The following is an 11,398-nucleotide window of genomic DNA, read 5'->3' as shown; positions in this document are numbered from 1 at the left end:
GATATACATGTTATTGATGTGTACCTTACTAATGCTCGGAGTAGTGCCTGGGTATTTGATACTGGTTCAGTTGCTAACATTTGCAACTCGAAACAGGGGCTACAGATTAAGCGAAGATTGGCTAAGGACGAGGTGACAATGCGCGTGGAAAATGGTTCCAAAGTCGATGTGATCGCCGTCGGCACATCGCCTCTACATCTACCTTCGGGATTAGTTTTAGACCTGAATAATTGTTATTTGGTGCCAGCGTTGAGCATGAACATTATATCTGGATCTTGTTTAATGCGAGACGGTTATTCATTTAAATCTGAGAATAATGGTTGTTCTATTTATGTGAGTAATATCTTTTATGGTCATGCACTCTTGATGAGTGGTCTATTCTTACTAAATCTTGATAGTAGTGATACACATGTTCATAGTATTGAAGCCAAAAGATGCAGAGTTGATAATGATAGTGCAACTTATTTGTGGCACTGCCGTTTAGGTCATATTGGTGTAAAGCGCATGAAGAAACTCCATTCTGATGGACTTCTGGAATCACTTGATTATGAATCACTTGGTACATGCGAACAATGCCTCATGGGCAAGATGACTAAAACTCCGTTCTCCGGAACATTGGAGTGAGCAACAGAGTTATTGGAAATCATACATACTGATGTATGTGGTCCAATGAACATTGAAGCCCGCGGCGGGTATCGATATTTTCTCACCTTCACAGATGATTTGAGCAGATATGGGTATATCTACTTGATGAAACATAAGTCTGAAACATTTGAAAAGTTCAAACAATTTCAGAGTGAAGTGGAAAATCATCGTAATAAGAAAAACAAGTTTCTATGATCTGATCGTGGAGGTGAATATTTGAGTTATGAGTTTGGTCTTCATTTGAACAATGCGGAATAGTTTCGCAACTCACGCCACCTGGACTACCACGGCGTAATGGTGTGTCCGAACGTCGTAATCGTACTTTACTAGATATGGTGCGATCTATGATGTCTCTCACTGATTTACCGCTATCGTTTTGGGGATACGCTCTAGAGACAGCTACATTCACGTTAAATAGGGCACCATCTAAATCCATCGACACGACGCCTTATGAACTATGGTTTGGCAAGAAACCCAAGTTATCGTTTCTTAAAGTTTAGGGTTGCGATGCTTATGTGAAAAAGCTTCAATCTGATAAGCTCGAACCCAAATCGGAGAAATGTGTCTTCATAGGATACCCAAAGGAGACTGTTGGGTACACCTTCTATCACAGATCCAAAGGCAATATGTTTGTTGCTGAGAATGGATCCTTTCTAGAGAAGGAGTTTCTCTTGAAAGAAGTGAGTGGGAGGAAAGTAGAACTTGACAAGGTAATTGTACCTTCTCCCTTATTGGAAAGTAGTTCATCACTGAAATCAGTTTCGGTGATTTCTACACCAGTAAGTGAGGAAGCTAATGATGATGATCATGAAACTTCTGATCTAGTTACTACCGAACCTCGTAGGTCAACCAGAGTAAGATCTGCACCAGAGTGGTACGGTAATCCTGTTCTGGAAGTCATGTTACTTGACCATGACGAGCCTACGAACTATGAGGAAGCGATGATGAGCCCAGATTCCGCAAAATGTAGACCATGAAATCTAAGATGTGATCCATGTATGAGAACAAAGTATGGGCTTTGGTTGACTTTCCCATTGATCAGCAGGCCATAGAAAATAAATGGATCTTCAAGAAAAAGACTGACGCTGACGGTAATGTTACTGTCTACAAAGCTCGACTTGTTGCAAAAGGTTTTCGACAAGTACAAGGATTTGACTACAATGAGACATTCTCACCCGTAGCGATGCTTAAGTCCGTCCGAATCATGTTAGCAATTGCCGCATTTTATGATTATGAAATTTGGCAAATGGATGTCAAAACTGCATTCCTTAATGGATACCTTAAAAGAAAAGTTGTATATGATGCAACCAGAAGGTTTTGTCGATCCAAAAGGTGCTAACAAAGTGTGCAAGCTCCAGTGATCCATTTATGGACTGGTGCAAGCCTCTCGGAGTTGGAATATACGCTTTGATGGTATGATCAAAGCATATGGTTTTGTACAGACCTTTGGAGAAGCCTGTATTTACAAGAAAGTGAGTGGGAGCTCCGTAGCATTTCTGATATTATATGTAGATGACATATTGTTGATCGGAAATGATACTGAATTTCTGAATAGCATAAAAGGATACTTGAATAAGAATTTTTCAATGAAAGACCTCAGTGAAGCTGCTTATATATTGGGCATCAAGATCTATAGAGATAGATCAAGACGCTTGATTGGACTTTCACAAAGCACATACCTTGATAAAGTTTTTGAAGAAGTTCAAAATGGATCAGGTAAAGAAAGGGTTCTTGCCTGTATTACAAGGTGTGAAGTTGAGTCAGACTCAATGCCCGACCACTGCAGAAGATAGAGAGAAAATGAAAGGTGTTCCCTATGCTTCAACCATAGGCTCTATCATGTAAGCAATGCTGTGTACTAGACCTGATGTGTGCCTTGCTATAAGCTTAGCAGGGAGGTACCAAAGTAATCCAGGAGTGGATCACTGGACAGCGGTCAAGAACATCCTGAAATACCTGAAAAGGACTAGGGATATGTTTCTCGTATATGGAGGTGACAAAGAGCTCATCGTAAATGTTTACGTCGATGCAAGCTTTGACACTGATCCGGATGACTCTAAGTCACAAACCGGATACATGTTTTTATTAAATGGTGAAGCTGTCAGTTGGTGCAGTTCCAAGTAGAGCATCGTGGCGGGATCTACGTGTGAAGCGGAATACATAGCTGCTTCGGAAACAACAAATGAAGGAGTCTGGATTAATGAGTTCATATCCGATCTAGGTGTCATACCTAGTGCATCGGGTCCAATGAAAATCTTTTGTGACAATACTGGTGCAATTGCCTTGGCAAAGTAATCCAGATTCCACAAGAGAACCAAGCACATCAAGAGACGCTTCAATTCCATCTGCGATCAAGTCAAGGAGGGAGACGTAGAGATTTGCAAGATACATACGGATCTGAATGTTGCAGATCCGCTGACTAAGCCTCTCTCACGAGCAAAACATGATTAGCACCTAGGCTCCATGGGTGTTAGAATCAGTACATTGTAATCTAGATTATTGACTCTAGTGCAAGTGTGAGACTGAAGGAAATATGCCCTAGATGCAATAATAAAGTTGTTTTTTATATTTCCTTATATTATGATAAATGTTTATTATTCATGCTAGAATTGTATTAACCGGAAACTTAGTATATATGTGAATACATAGACAAACAGAGTGTCACTAGTTTGCCTCTACTTGACTAGCTTGTTGAATCAATGATGGTTATGTTTCCTAACCATAGACATGAGTTGTCATTTGATTAACGGGATCACATCATTAGAGAATGATGTGATTGACTTAACCCATCCGTTAGCTTAACACGATAATCATTTAGTTTGTTGCTATTTCTTTCTCCATAACTATACATGTTCCTATGACTATAAGATCATGCAACTCCCGAATACCGGAGGAACAATTTGTGTGCTACCAAACGTCACAACGTAACTGGGTGATTATAAAGGTGCTCTACAAGTGTCTTCGATGGTGTTTGTTGAGTTGGCATGGATCAAGATTGGGATTTGTCACTCCGATTGTCGGAAAGGTATCTGTGGACCCTCTCGGTAATGTACATCACTATAAGACTTGCAAGAAATGTAGTTAATGAGTTAGTTACATGATGTAGCATTACGGAACGAGTAAAGAGACTTGCCGGTAACGAGATTGAACTAGGTATTGAGATACCGACGATCGAATCTCGGGCAAGTAACATACCGATGACAAAGGGAACAACGTATATCATTATGCGGTTTGACCAATAAAGATCTTCGTAGAATATGTAGGAACCAATATGAGCATCCAGGTTCCGCTATTGGTCATCGACCGGAGACATGTCTCGATCATGTCTACATAGTTCTCGAACCCATAGGGTCCGCACGCTTAACGTTCGGTGACGATCGATATTATGAGTTTATGTGTTTTGATGTACCGAAGGTAGTTCGGAGTCCCGGATTTGATCATGGACATGACGAGGAGTCTCGAAATGGTCGAGACATAAAGATCGATATATTGGACGGCTATATTCGGATATCGGAAGTGTTTCGGATGATTTCGGAGAAAACCAAAGTGCCGGAGGGGTTACCGGAGCCCCCCGAGGAAGTATTGGGCCTTAGTGGGCCTTAGGGGAGAGAGAGGGCAGCAGCCCAGGAGGTGCCCCCCCCAAGGGGAGTCTGAATAGGACTAGGGGAGGGGGGCACAACCCCTCTTTCCCTCTCCCTCTCCCTCTCTTTCCTTCCCCCTTCCTCCTTCCTAGTATGACTAGGAGAAGATGAATCCTACTCCTACTAGGAGGAGGATTCCTCCTCTTCTTGGGCGCCAATAGGGCCGGCCGACCTCCCCCTTTGTCCTTTATATACGGGGGCAGGGGGCACCCAAGGACACACAAGTTGATTGTTACAAGCCGTGTGCGGTGTCCCCCTCCACCATAATCCAACTCGGTCATATCGTAACGGTGCTTAGGCGAAGCCCTGTTCCGGTAGCAACATCATCACCGTCATCACGCCGTCGTGCTGAGAAGCTTTCCCTTGAAGCTCTACTCAATCGTGAGTTCGCGGGACGTCACCGAGCCGAACGTGTGCAGATCGCGGAGGGGTCGTACCTTCGATGCCGGGATCGGTCGATCGTGAAGACGTACGACTACATCAATCGCTTTGTCATAACGCTCCACTTACGGTCTACGAGGGTACGTAGACGATATTTTTCCCTCTCGTTGCTATGCATCACGATGATTCTGCATATGCGTTACCGCGTTTCCCAACACCTCCTGCATCTGTGTACGTGGACTGGTCCCCTCTTTGACTGGGGACGGGGGGGCGGATGTGAAAGGAAATTTGCAGGTTGCCATTGAAGATGCCCTAAGGAAATTTGCATGCATCTGCGAGGTGCAGAGACCATGGGTCATCCTCCTTTACAAAAAATAAAGTACAAATCTGTTCCAAAATATAAAACGATTGGTAGGCTAAAATGGATGATGTCAGGCGTTGAAAGCTTGGAATTGTTGCACGGGTTGACAGATATCGATCTCGTACGACAACAACGGCGATGAGCACTCCTCACGTTGCTGTTGATGCCTGCCACTTGGTTCCGGTTCCGATACGCTTAAGCCATCCCTGTCCGATGTGTATATACGCACGCTTTCTCTTCCATCGTTGTCCTGTCATATTGCAGTCCTCTCGAATGGAATGTTAACCTACCGAGGAAGTCAACTAACACGATCATACATAAAGCTAGCACAAACATTGTCCCCACGCCTGTGCAGGAGCAATCCAATTAATCTCGCTGCAGACCAACACCTTAATTAGGTTTTGCCTAGTACTATAATATACTCCCTCCGTTCCTAAATATTTGTCTTTCTAGACATTTCAAATGACTACTACATACGGATGTATGTAGACATATTTTAGAGTGTAGATTCACTCATTTTGCTCCGTATGTAGTCACTTGTTGAAATGACTAAAAAGACAAGTATTTAAAAACGGAAGGAGTAAGTACCATTACTCCGTAATAAGTACTACAACCCTGCTCAGTTCTTGCACCTAAACGGGGAATGACCTTTCCAAGGATGAAAGATCCCTAGTGCACGCCTCGGCTCTTCTTGCCTACGCACGCAGTTCGCTAGGGACTTGGACATAACCATATGAGTAACAATGATGACATGACTCAGCAACGCACATATATATAGCAGTGCATGATGACGCGCTGATGAGCTCCAACCGCTCGCCCAACCTCAACCTCAAGCTGAATTCATCAAATCAAATCACCCCTCCCTGATAGGACCGGCCACACTTAATGACGACCTCCACGCTCCATACATTTTTGCTCCCGGCTGTGCGTTCGTGCTCTGACATGCGGGGTTCGCTCTTTCTTCTCAATGCATCCAACGAGATCTAGACAAAGATGACCCAACCGAGCACTAGCTGATCCGATGGGTTCCCTTCTCAGGCGATTTTTCTTTTCTTTCGATAAAGGCTTCTCAAGCGAAATGGGGGTCGTAGTCCAGTCTCCTAGGGCTAGCTCGCTGTCTGGGAATCCCAAATCACAGTTTTATTGCAGTAATGGTTCCGCTGCATGGATATTGGTATAGTGAAATTTGGTGCCAAGTCAAACAACGGTGATATATTCCCTGTTCAAGTTTAGCTTTTGCGCAATAATGGAAGCGCCTTAGCAGCCAACCGGGTGCTTTACTGAACAGTAGATTCTTCCGAGTCATTGGAGTGTTCATTTTTATTTTTCAAATTTGACAGCCTAGCCAATTATCTCCAGTCTTTATCAAACTCAGAGGCACTCTCCAAGGCCTGAAAACGAGGGATACCAATGACGAAAGCTCGGCCAATGTGGATGACTCTCCCATGCAGTGCTGCTCACATGTGTACATCCCGTGTGAGACCAGGTACACCTGGACTAACAACCATGAGAACCTGATTTAGAGTGTGCTGTATCGGGTTCTTCAGTCGATGTAGTGGAAAATTAACTTCCCATTTTGCACCCTGCGAGTGCCTGTTGGGGCTCAAACTCAAAACCCTAGCTCGCTGCTGCTGGTTCCTCTCCTCGCCGGACACCTCTCTCTCTGGCACTCACCGAAAGGAAGAAGAAAGGGCTCGAACGGAGACACATTGTTGCCTGCGCACGAACAACACCGCCACTCGAACAGCGTTTTTTTTTCTTCTTGAGCACGAACTTAACCTGCACCTCTTTTTTTTAGAACGAAAACGCTACACGCGTCCATCTTTAGATCTTTCCCTACTAATAAACCAGCGATCGCTTCTGGTCGTCCGTCATCGGCCTTTTTGCAAAAAGGTCCCTGTATGTTTTAGTAATTGAACCCGCAGTCCGTCTTTAAGTGGATGTGGAAAACGTTTCGTTATTTTACAAAAAACACCCTGTATTTGTAAGAATTCAAGCCGTGATTCCTCCTCTATTTCATCTTATCCACACACTCCCTTTCCTTTCCAGCCGCGGCGGAGCAGGAGAAGTTGAGGGGTGGAGCAGGAGCGGGGAGGGCAGGAAGGAGAGCATCAGCGAGTACGGGAGCAGGCGCCCGGAGACGGAGAGCGAGTGGATGAGCGAGGAGAGGAGCAGGTCGAGCGGGAAGCAGAGGCGGTGGCGCTGGAGGAAAGGGAGCAGCGCGAAGGTGAGCGGCAGGGATGCGTCACTGGCGGCGAGGCCTCGGAGCAGAGTGTGCCACTCGTACGAGGTGCGACGGTACGGCGGAGTAGGATGCGGCGAGGCGGCGCTCGGGGGCTGGCACAGAGGGCGGAGGAGACGGCGAGGTGAGCGTGGAGACGGAGGAGGGGCCGGAGAGGTAGGCGAGCAGTGGCTCGAAGTCGTAGCGGCTGGCGGGGCCGGCGGCGGAGATGGAGACCGAGGAGGTGGTGCAGCTGGGTACGGGGAGGCGGGGGCACTGGCGCTAGTGGCTGTCCGCCGCCGCCAGTCCTCTCCGGCCTCCTCCGTCGTATCCTTCTCAATCTCCGACGTTTTTCTCCCGTGATTTGGATGGACAATTGGAGGTCGTGTCCTTGTCCAACACCAAGCAATGGAGTGCCCGACCCGGATTTCAGTCGCCTGCTATAAGAAGGAGGGGTCCTCGGCCAGAATCTCCTTCAGGTTGCGTTGTTGTACCATAAGCTCCATCAAAGCCCGTCCAAATTGTAATTTTCAACGAAACGTCCAATGTCGCCGCCGAGTTCACCGGAGGAACAAGAACATCCGTCCAACTGTCCATTGTAGCCTGCCTCGGCTAGACCAGAGGTATGTATCTCCTTGATATTCACTGTATGGAATACCATGTTTTACATATAATTCTGTCCCCTGGCTCTGTATGCGACTCTGTTCTTTCTTCAGTTATGAAATAGCTTTGTAGTTTTATGTGGTGAAAGTTTTAGAGGCTGTTGATAGCTTTCCAAAGGTATTAAGTTTGTGCAAGTCAGCATAATGATTATGAAGATATCGTCAAATAACAGTTCTGCTGTTCCAGGATTTTCAGTCCAAGCAGATTTGCAAGAATTAATGGCGACTTTAGTTTAGCCTGCCTGAAATAAGTGACAATACTTAATTTTGTAATGTGGTATATATGTACTTTGCTGTTTGCTCAACGAATTATATTATATCAATATCAATAAGCCGACATTGTTCAGGCCTTATTTTTTAGCTATCCCCTTAACCCCTGTTTCAGTTATTTTTCTGTCCCCTGCCTTGCTGGCGAGCCCGTGAGTGGCTACTGTGGTTGCTCGTGCTCCCGTACGGTCCCTGATCCTTCCTAATTATTCGTCGCCAAGGATGAGACGATTTTAGTTGCTGTGGATCGTATAGATAGGCCCTGTGCATCTTGATCTCGAATTCTCAATTGAATCTGATTGGATGAGCATGAATTATTCGGTTCTACAATCCAGGTAAAAAATATGCCACACAAGCTTGCTTTTGTCTGCAGAATAAGCATAATTTTTAACCGCCATGAGCACGTCTACTAGATCGATTTGTGTTAAACAAACTTACTTGGTTAAGTGAAGGAATGTCTAGCGAATTATATTCAGGAGCCTTGTTGACTTTTCAATCCTCGCAAAGAACCTTGCTAAGCTAAACTCATAATTACCTCGCTCTTGTACGAGATAATAGTATGGAGTAGAACCATATGCATCTTGATCTGGATTGAATCTGATTGGGTGAGCATGAATATTCGGTTCTGGAGTGCAGGTCGAAAGTATGCTACACATGCTGGTTTTTATCTGCAGATAAGCATGATTTTGAGCCACCAAAGTGTATCGATTTGTGTTGAACCAACTTAGTGGATGTCTGGCCAGTTATATTCAGCGACTTTTTTGACCCGTCAATCCTCGCAAAAGAAACTTGCTAAACTTACAATTACTTCTCTTGTAGTACCAGATAACACTATGTAATAGAGCCATATGTTGCTGGTGACTGAAACTGGTTCAGTCGTAATTGGCTGATTGCTTCAGTTTATCAGTCTAGCTAAGAGTTTGTTCTCTGTGAATGGTTTAGCATGGCTGAGTGATATGTGTTTACTTCACTAATTCATAAGAGTTATTTTCTCTTGCCAGCTTCAGCTGCAGCAGCATCTTGCCTGCATCATATATTTTGTATTATGTTGTTGTGGGCATGCCGATTCTGAATTTCTGCGTACTGCCGACTTCGCCGGAATTACGTCCGCCTGTGTAGCCAAGGTATGTGGTTCAAACTACTCAATATTGATTTGGAGTTGTTTTGGTCAAGCGTCTAAACTAAACCATGCTACTGCACAGTAGCCAAAATTCAGTCTAAACTGAACCATGCTACGACACAACAGCCAAAATTCAGCAGAGTGAATGAAACGTAGTAAAGCCAATAGTGTGTGCCCATTATTTCCTACATCCATAAAAGGGAAATATCCTTAGAAGACAGCAGTTGAAATGGCGTTGAATAGCTTTCATTGTAGTTCTAAAAGTGTGCTGCACAATGCTAATTTGTTAATTGTGCCCTATCAAATTGAAACCTGAAAATTCCTATTTATGATTAATAAATCATGTTGTTGCTACTTTGTTAATAAATCATGCACTTCTTAATTCTTTGTGTACGAAACTCATAACTTTGTCAAAACACTAGACATAACTTTTTTTTGATTAATTCAGTCAAGCCATCCTTATAGTTCTGTAATGTGCAAAACTCATAACTTTTTTTTGATGCATTCTTCAGGTTGAGAACTAATGATGGACGACGTAAAAGCTGTTAAAGAGGAGATTAAAGGATGGAAGATGGCAGCAGAGGAGGAGGCTGAAGCTGGTAGATCAATTGAGCAAGAGTGCCTCACTCGTGTGCATTTATAATTAGCTTTTCCAAATCAATAGATAGTTTATGTCAAGATTAATACATGTTGTTTGATTCACTGTTTGATTGAAGCTTTACTAATTACACCTTCACACAATTTGCAATGTAGTTTCAACAAACTAACAGTGTGAGGTTTAACTTTTTTATTGCAGAAAATGGATGATAACACTTAATCAATCATTGTTGAGGATTTTGAAACCCAACCTTCATAAAGAAAGCAAAATGTTCTGAATCGGGTGTTTTGAAATGGAGGTTTAACTTTATTTGTAAATTCCGCTCAGTACGTCCACCCTGAGGCATCGCCATCTACATGGTGGAAGAGGTTCATCACTGTGGACAACATCAGCAGCGACGTTGTTTCCAATACGCAGCAAGTGCGCGACTTTGGTGAGGGTGCGCAAGGTTTCTGCATGTCCCTCAAGTTCCTGCCCCCATACCGTTGCTCTCGCCAGCCACAGCCGAAAGCTTGGAACCACGGCCTGCTCTGATCAAGTCTCCATCTGATGTATGGTACTTTGCCAAGGTAAATTTAGTTATTTTCATACATCTTCCGAATTGAGCACAGTTGACGTTTATGTTCAATTGATGTTGATTAATGTATATCTTTTGATTATTTATAGAGAAATGCCGAATTCTTAGTCGAGTGGTAGAAAGAAGGTGTCTGTCAGGTCTTAGGCTCCTAGCTCATCTTGCTTTAATCTGAAATCATATCAGGTCAAGGAGTAGCTTCCCACAAAAAAAGGTTTAAGGAGTACCACTAGCACCTCTGAAGCAGCAACAAAAGGATCAAAACCACATTCTTCAGTATCCTACTCGGCAAAAAAAGGGCGAAAAGACTAACTTCCAGAAAAAAACATGAAGAATTCTTCAAGCACCAGACTGAGACTGATTCCTTGAGAAGTGTGCTTGATAATATCAGGTGGTCAGGTTCTTTTCTAAGTTGAGGTAGGGTTGCCTCTTCAATCTATTATATTCAAACGAGATGGAAAATGAATATATAGAGGAATATAATTTGAATATATTATTAACAACCTCCATATTTTTATCATGTCTCATGGCCAGTTCAATACTTCTTTCTTGATGCAACGGCTGATATATGGTTGTTTTCCATGGCTATGTTAGTAAGCTTCGGTGCAAATTTATATTACTCTCTTATTCTCTAATGATTATACTGGGACGCTCATTTGAACAGATCTAATATGCACTAGGAGCTTTCAAAACAAAAAATGTATGAGCAAATAAGATTTGTAATCTTCATCACTTTAGCTCTTAATGTGTTGTCATTCATTGCAACTACATAACACACGCATGGGGGGACAGAGAATATAAGTCGCGACACGGGTGGGATGCCATGTTGAAATAGAGAATGGAGACTGTGTGTGCAAGGTGGTCTTACGTCATGCTTACTGGGTTGAAGTTTTTTCTCCTGTTGCAACGTTGGTGCTGGTCGACTGCC

Source organism: Triticum aestivum, chromosome 3A (assembly GCF_018294505.1).
Source record: "Triticum aestivum cultivar Chinese Spring chromosome 3A, IWGSC CS RefSeq v2.1, whole genome shotgun sequence".
Taxonomy (NCBI): Eukaryota; Viridiplantae; Streptophyta; class Magnoliopsida; order Poales; family Poaceae; genus Triticum; species Triticum aestivum.
This window is presented reverse-complemented; position numbering follows the sequence as displayed.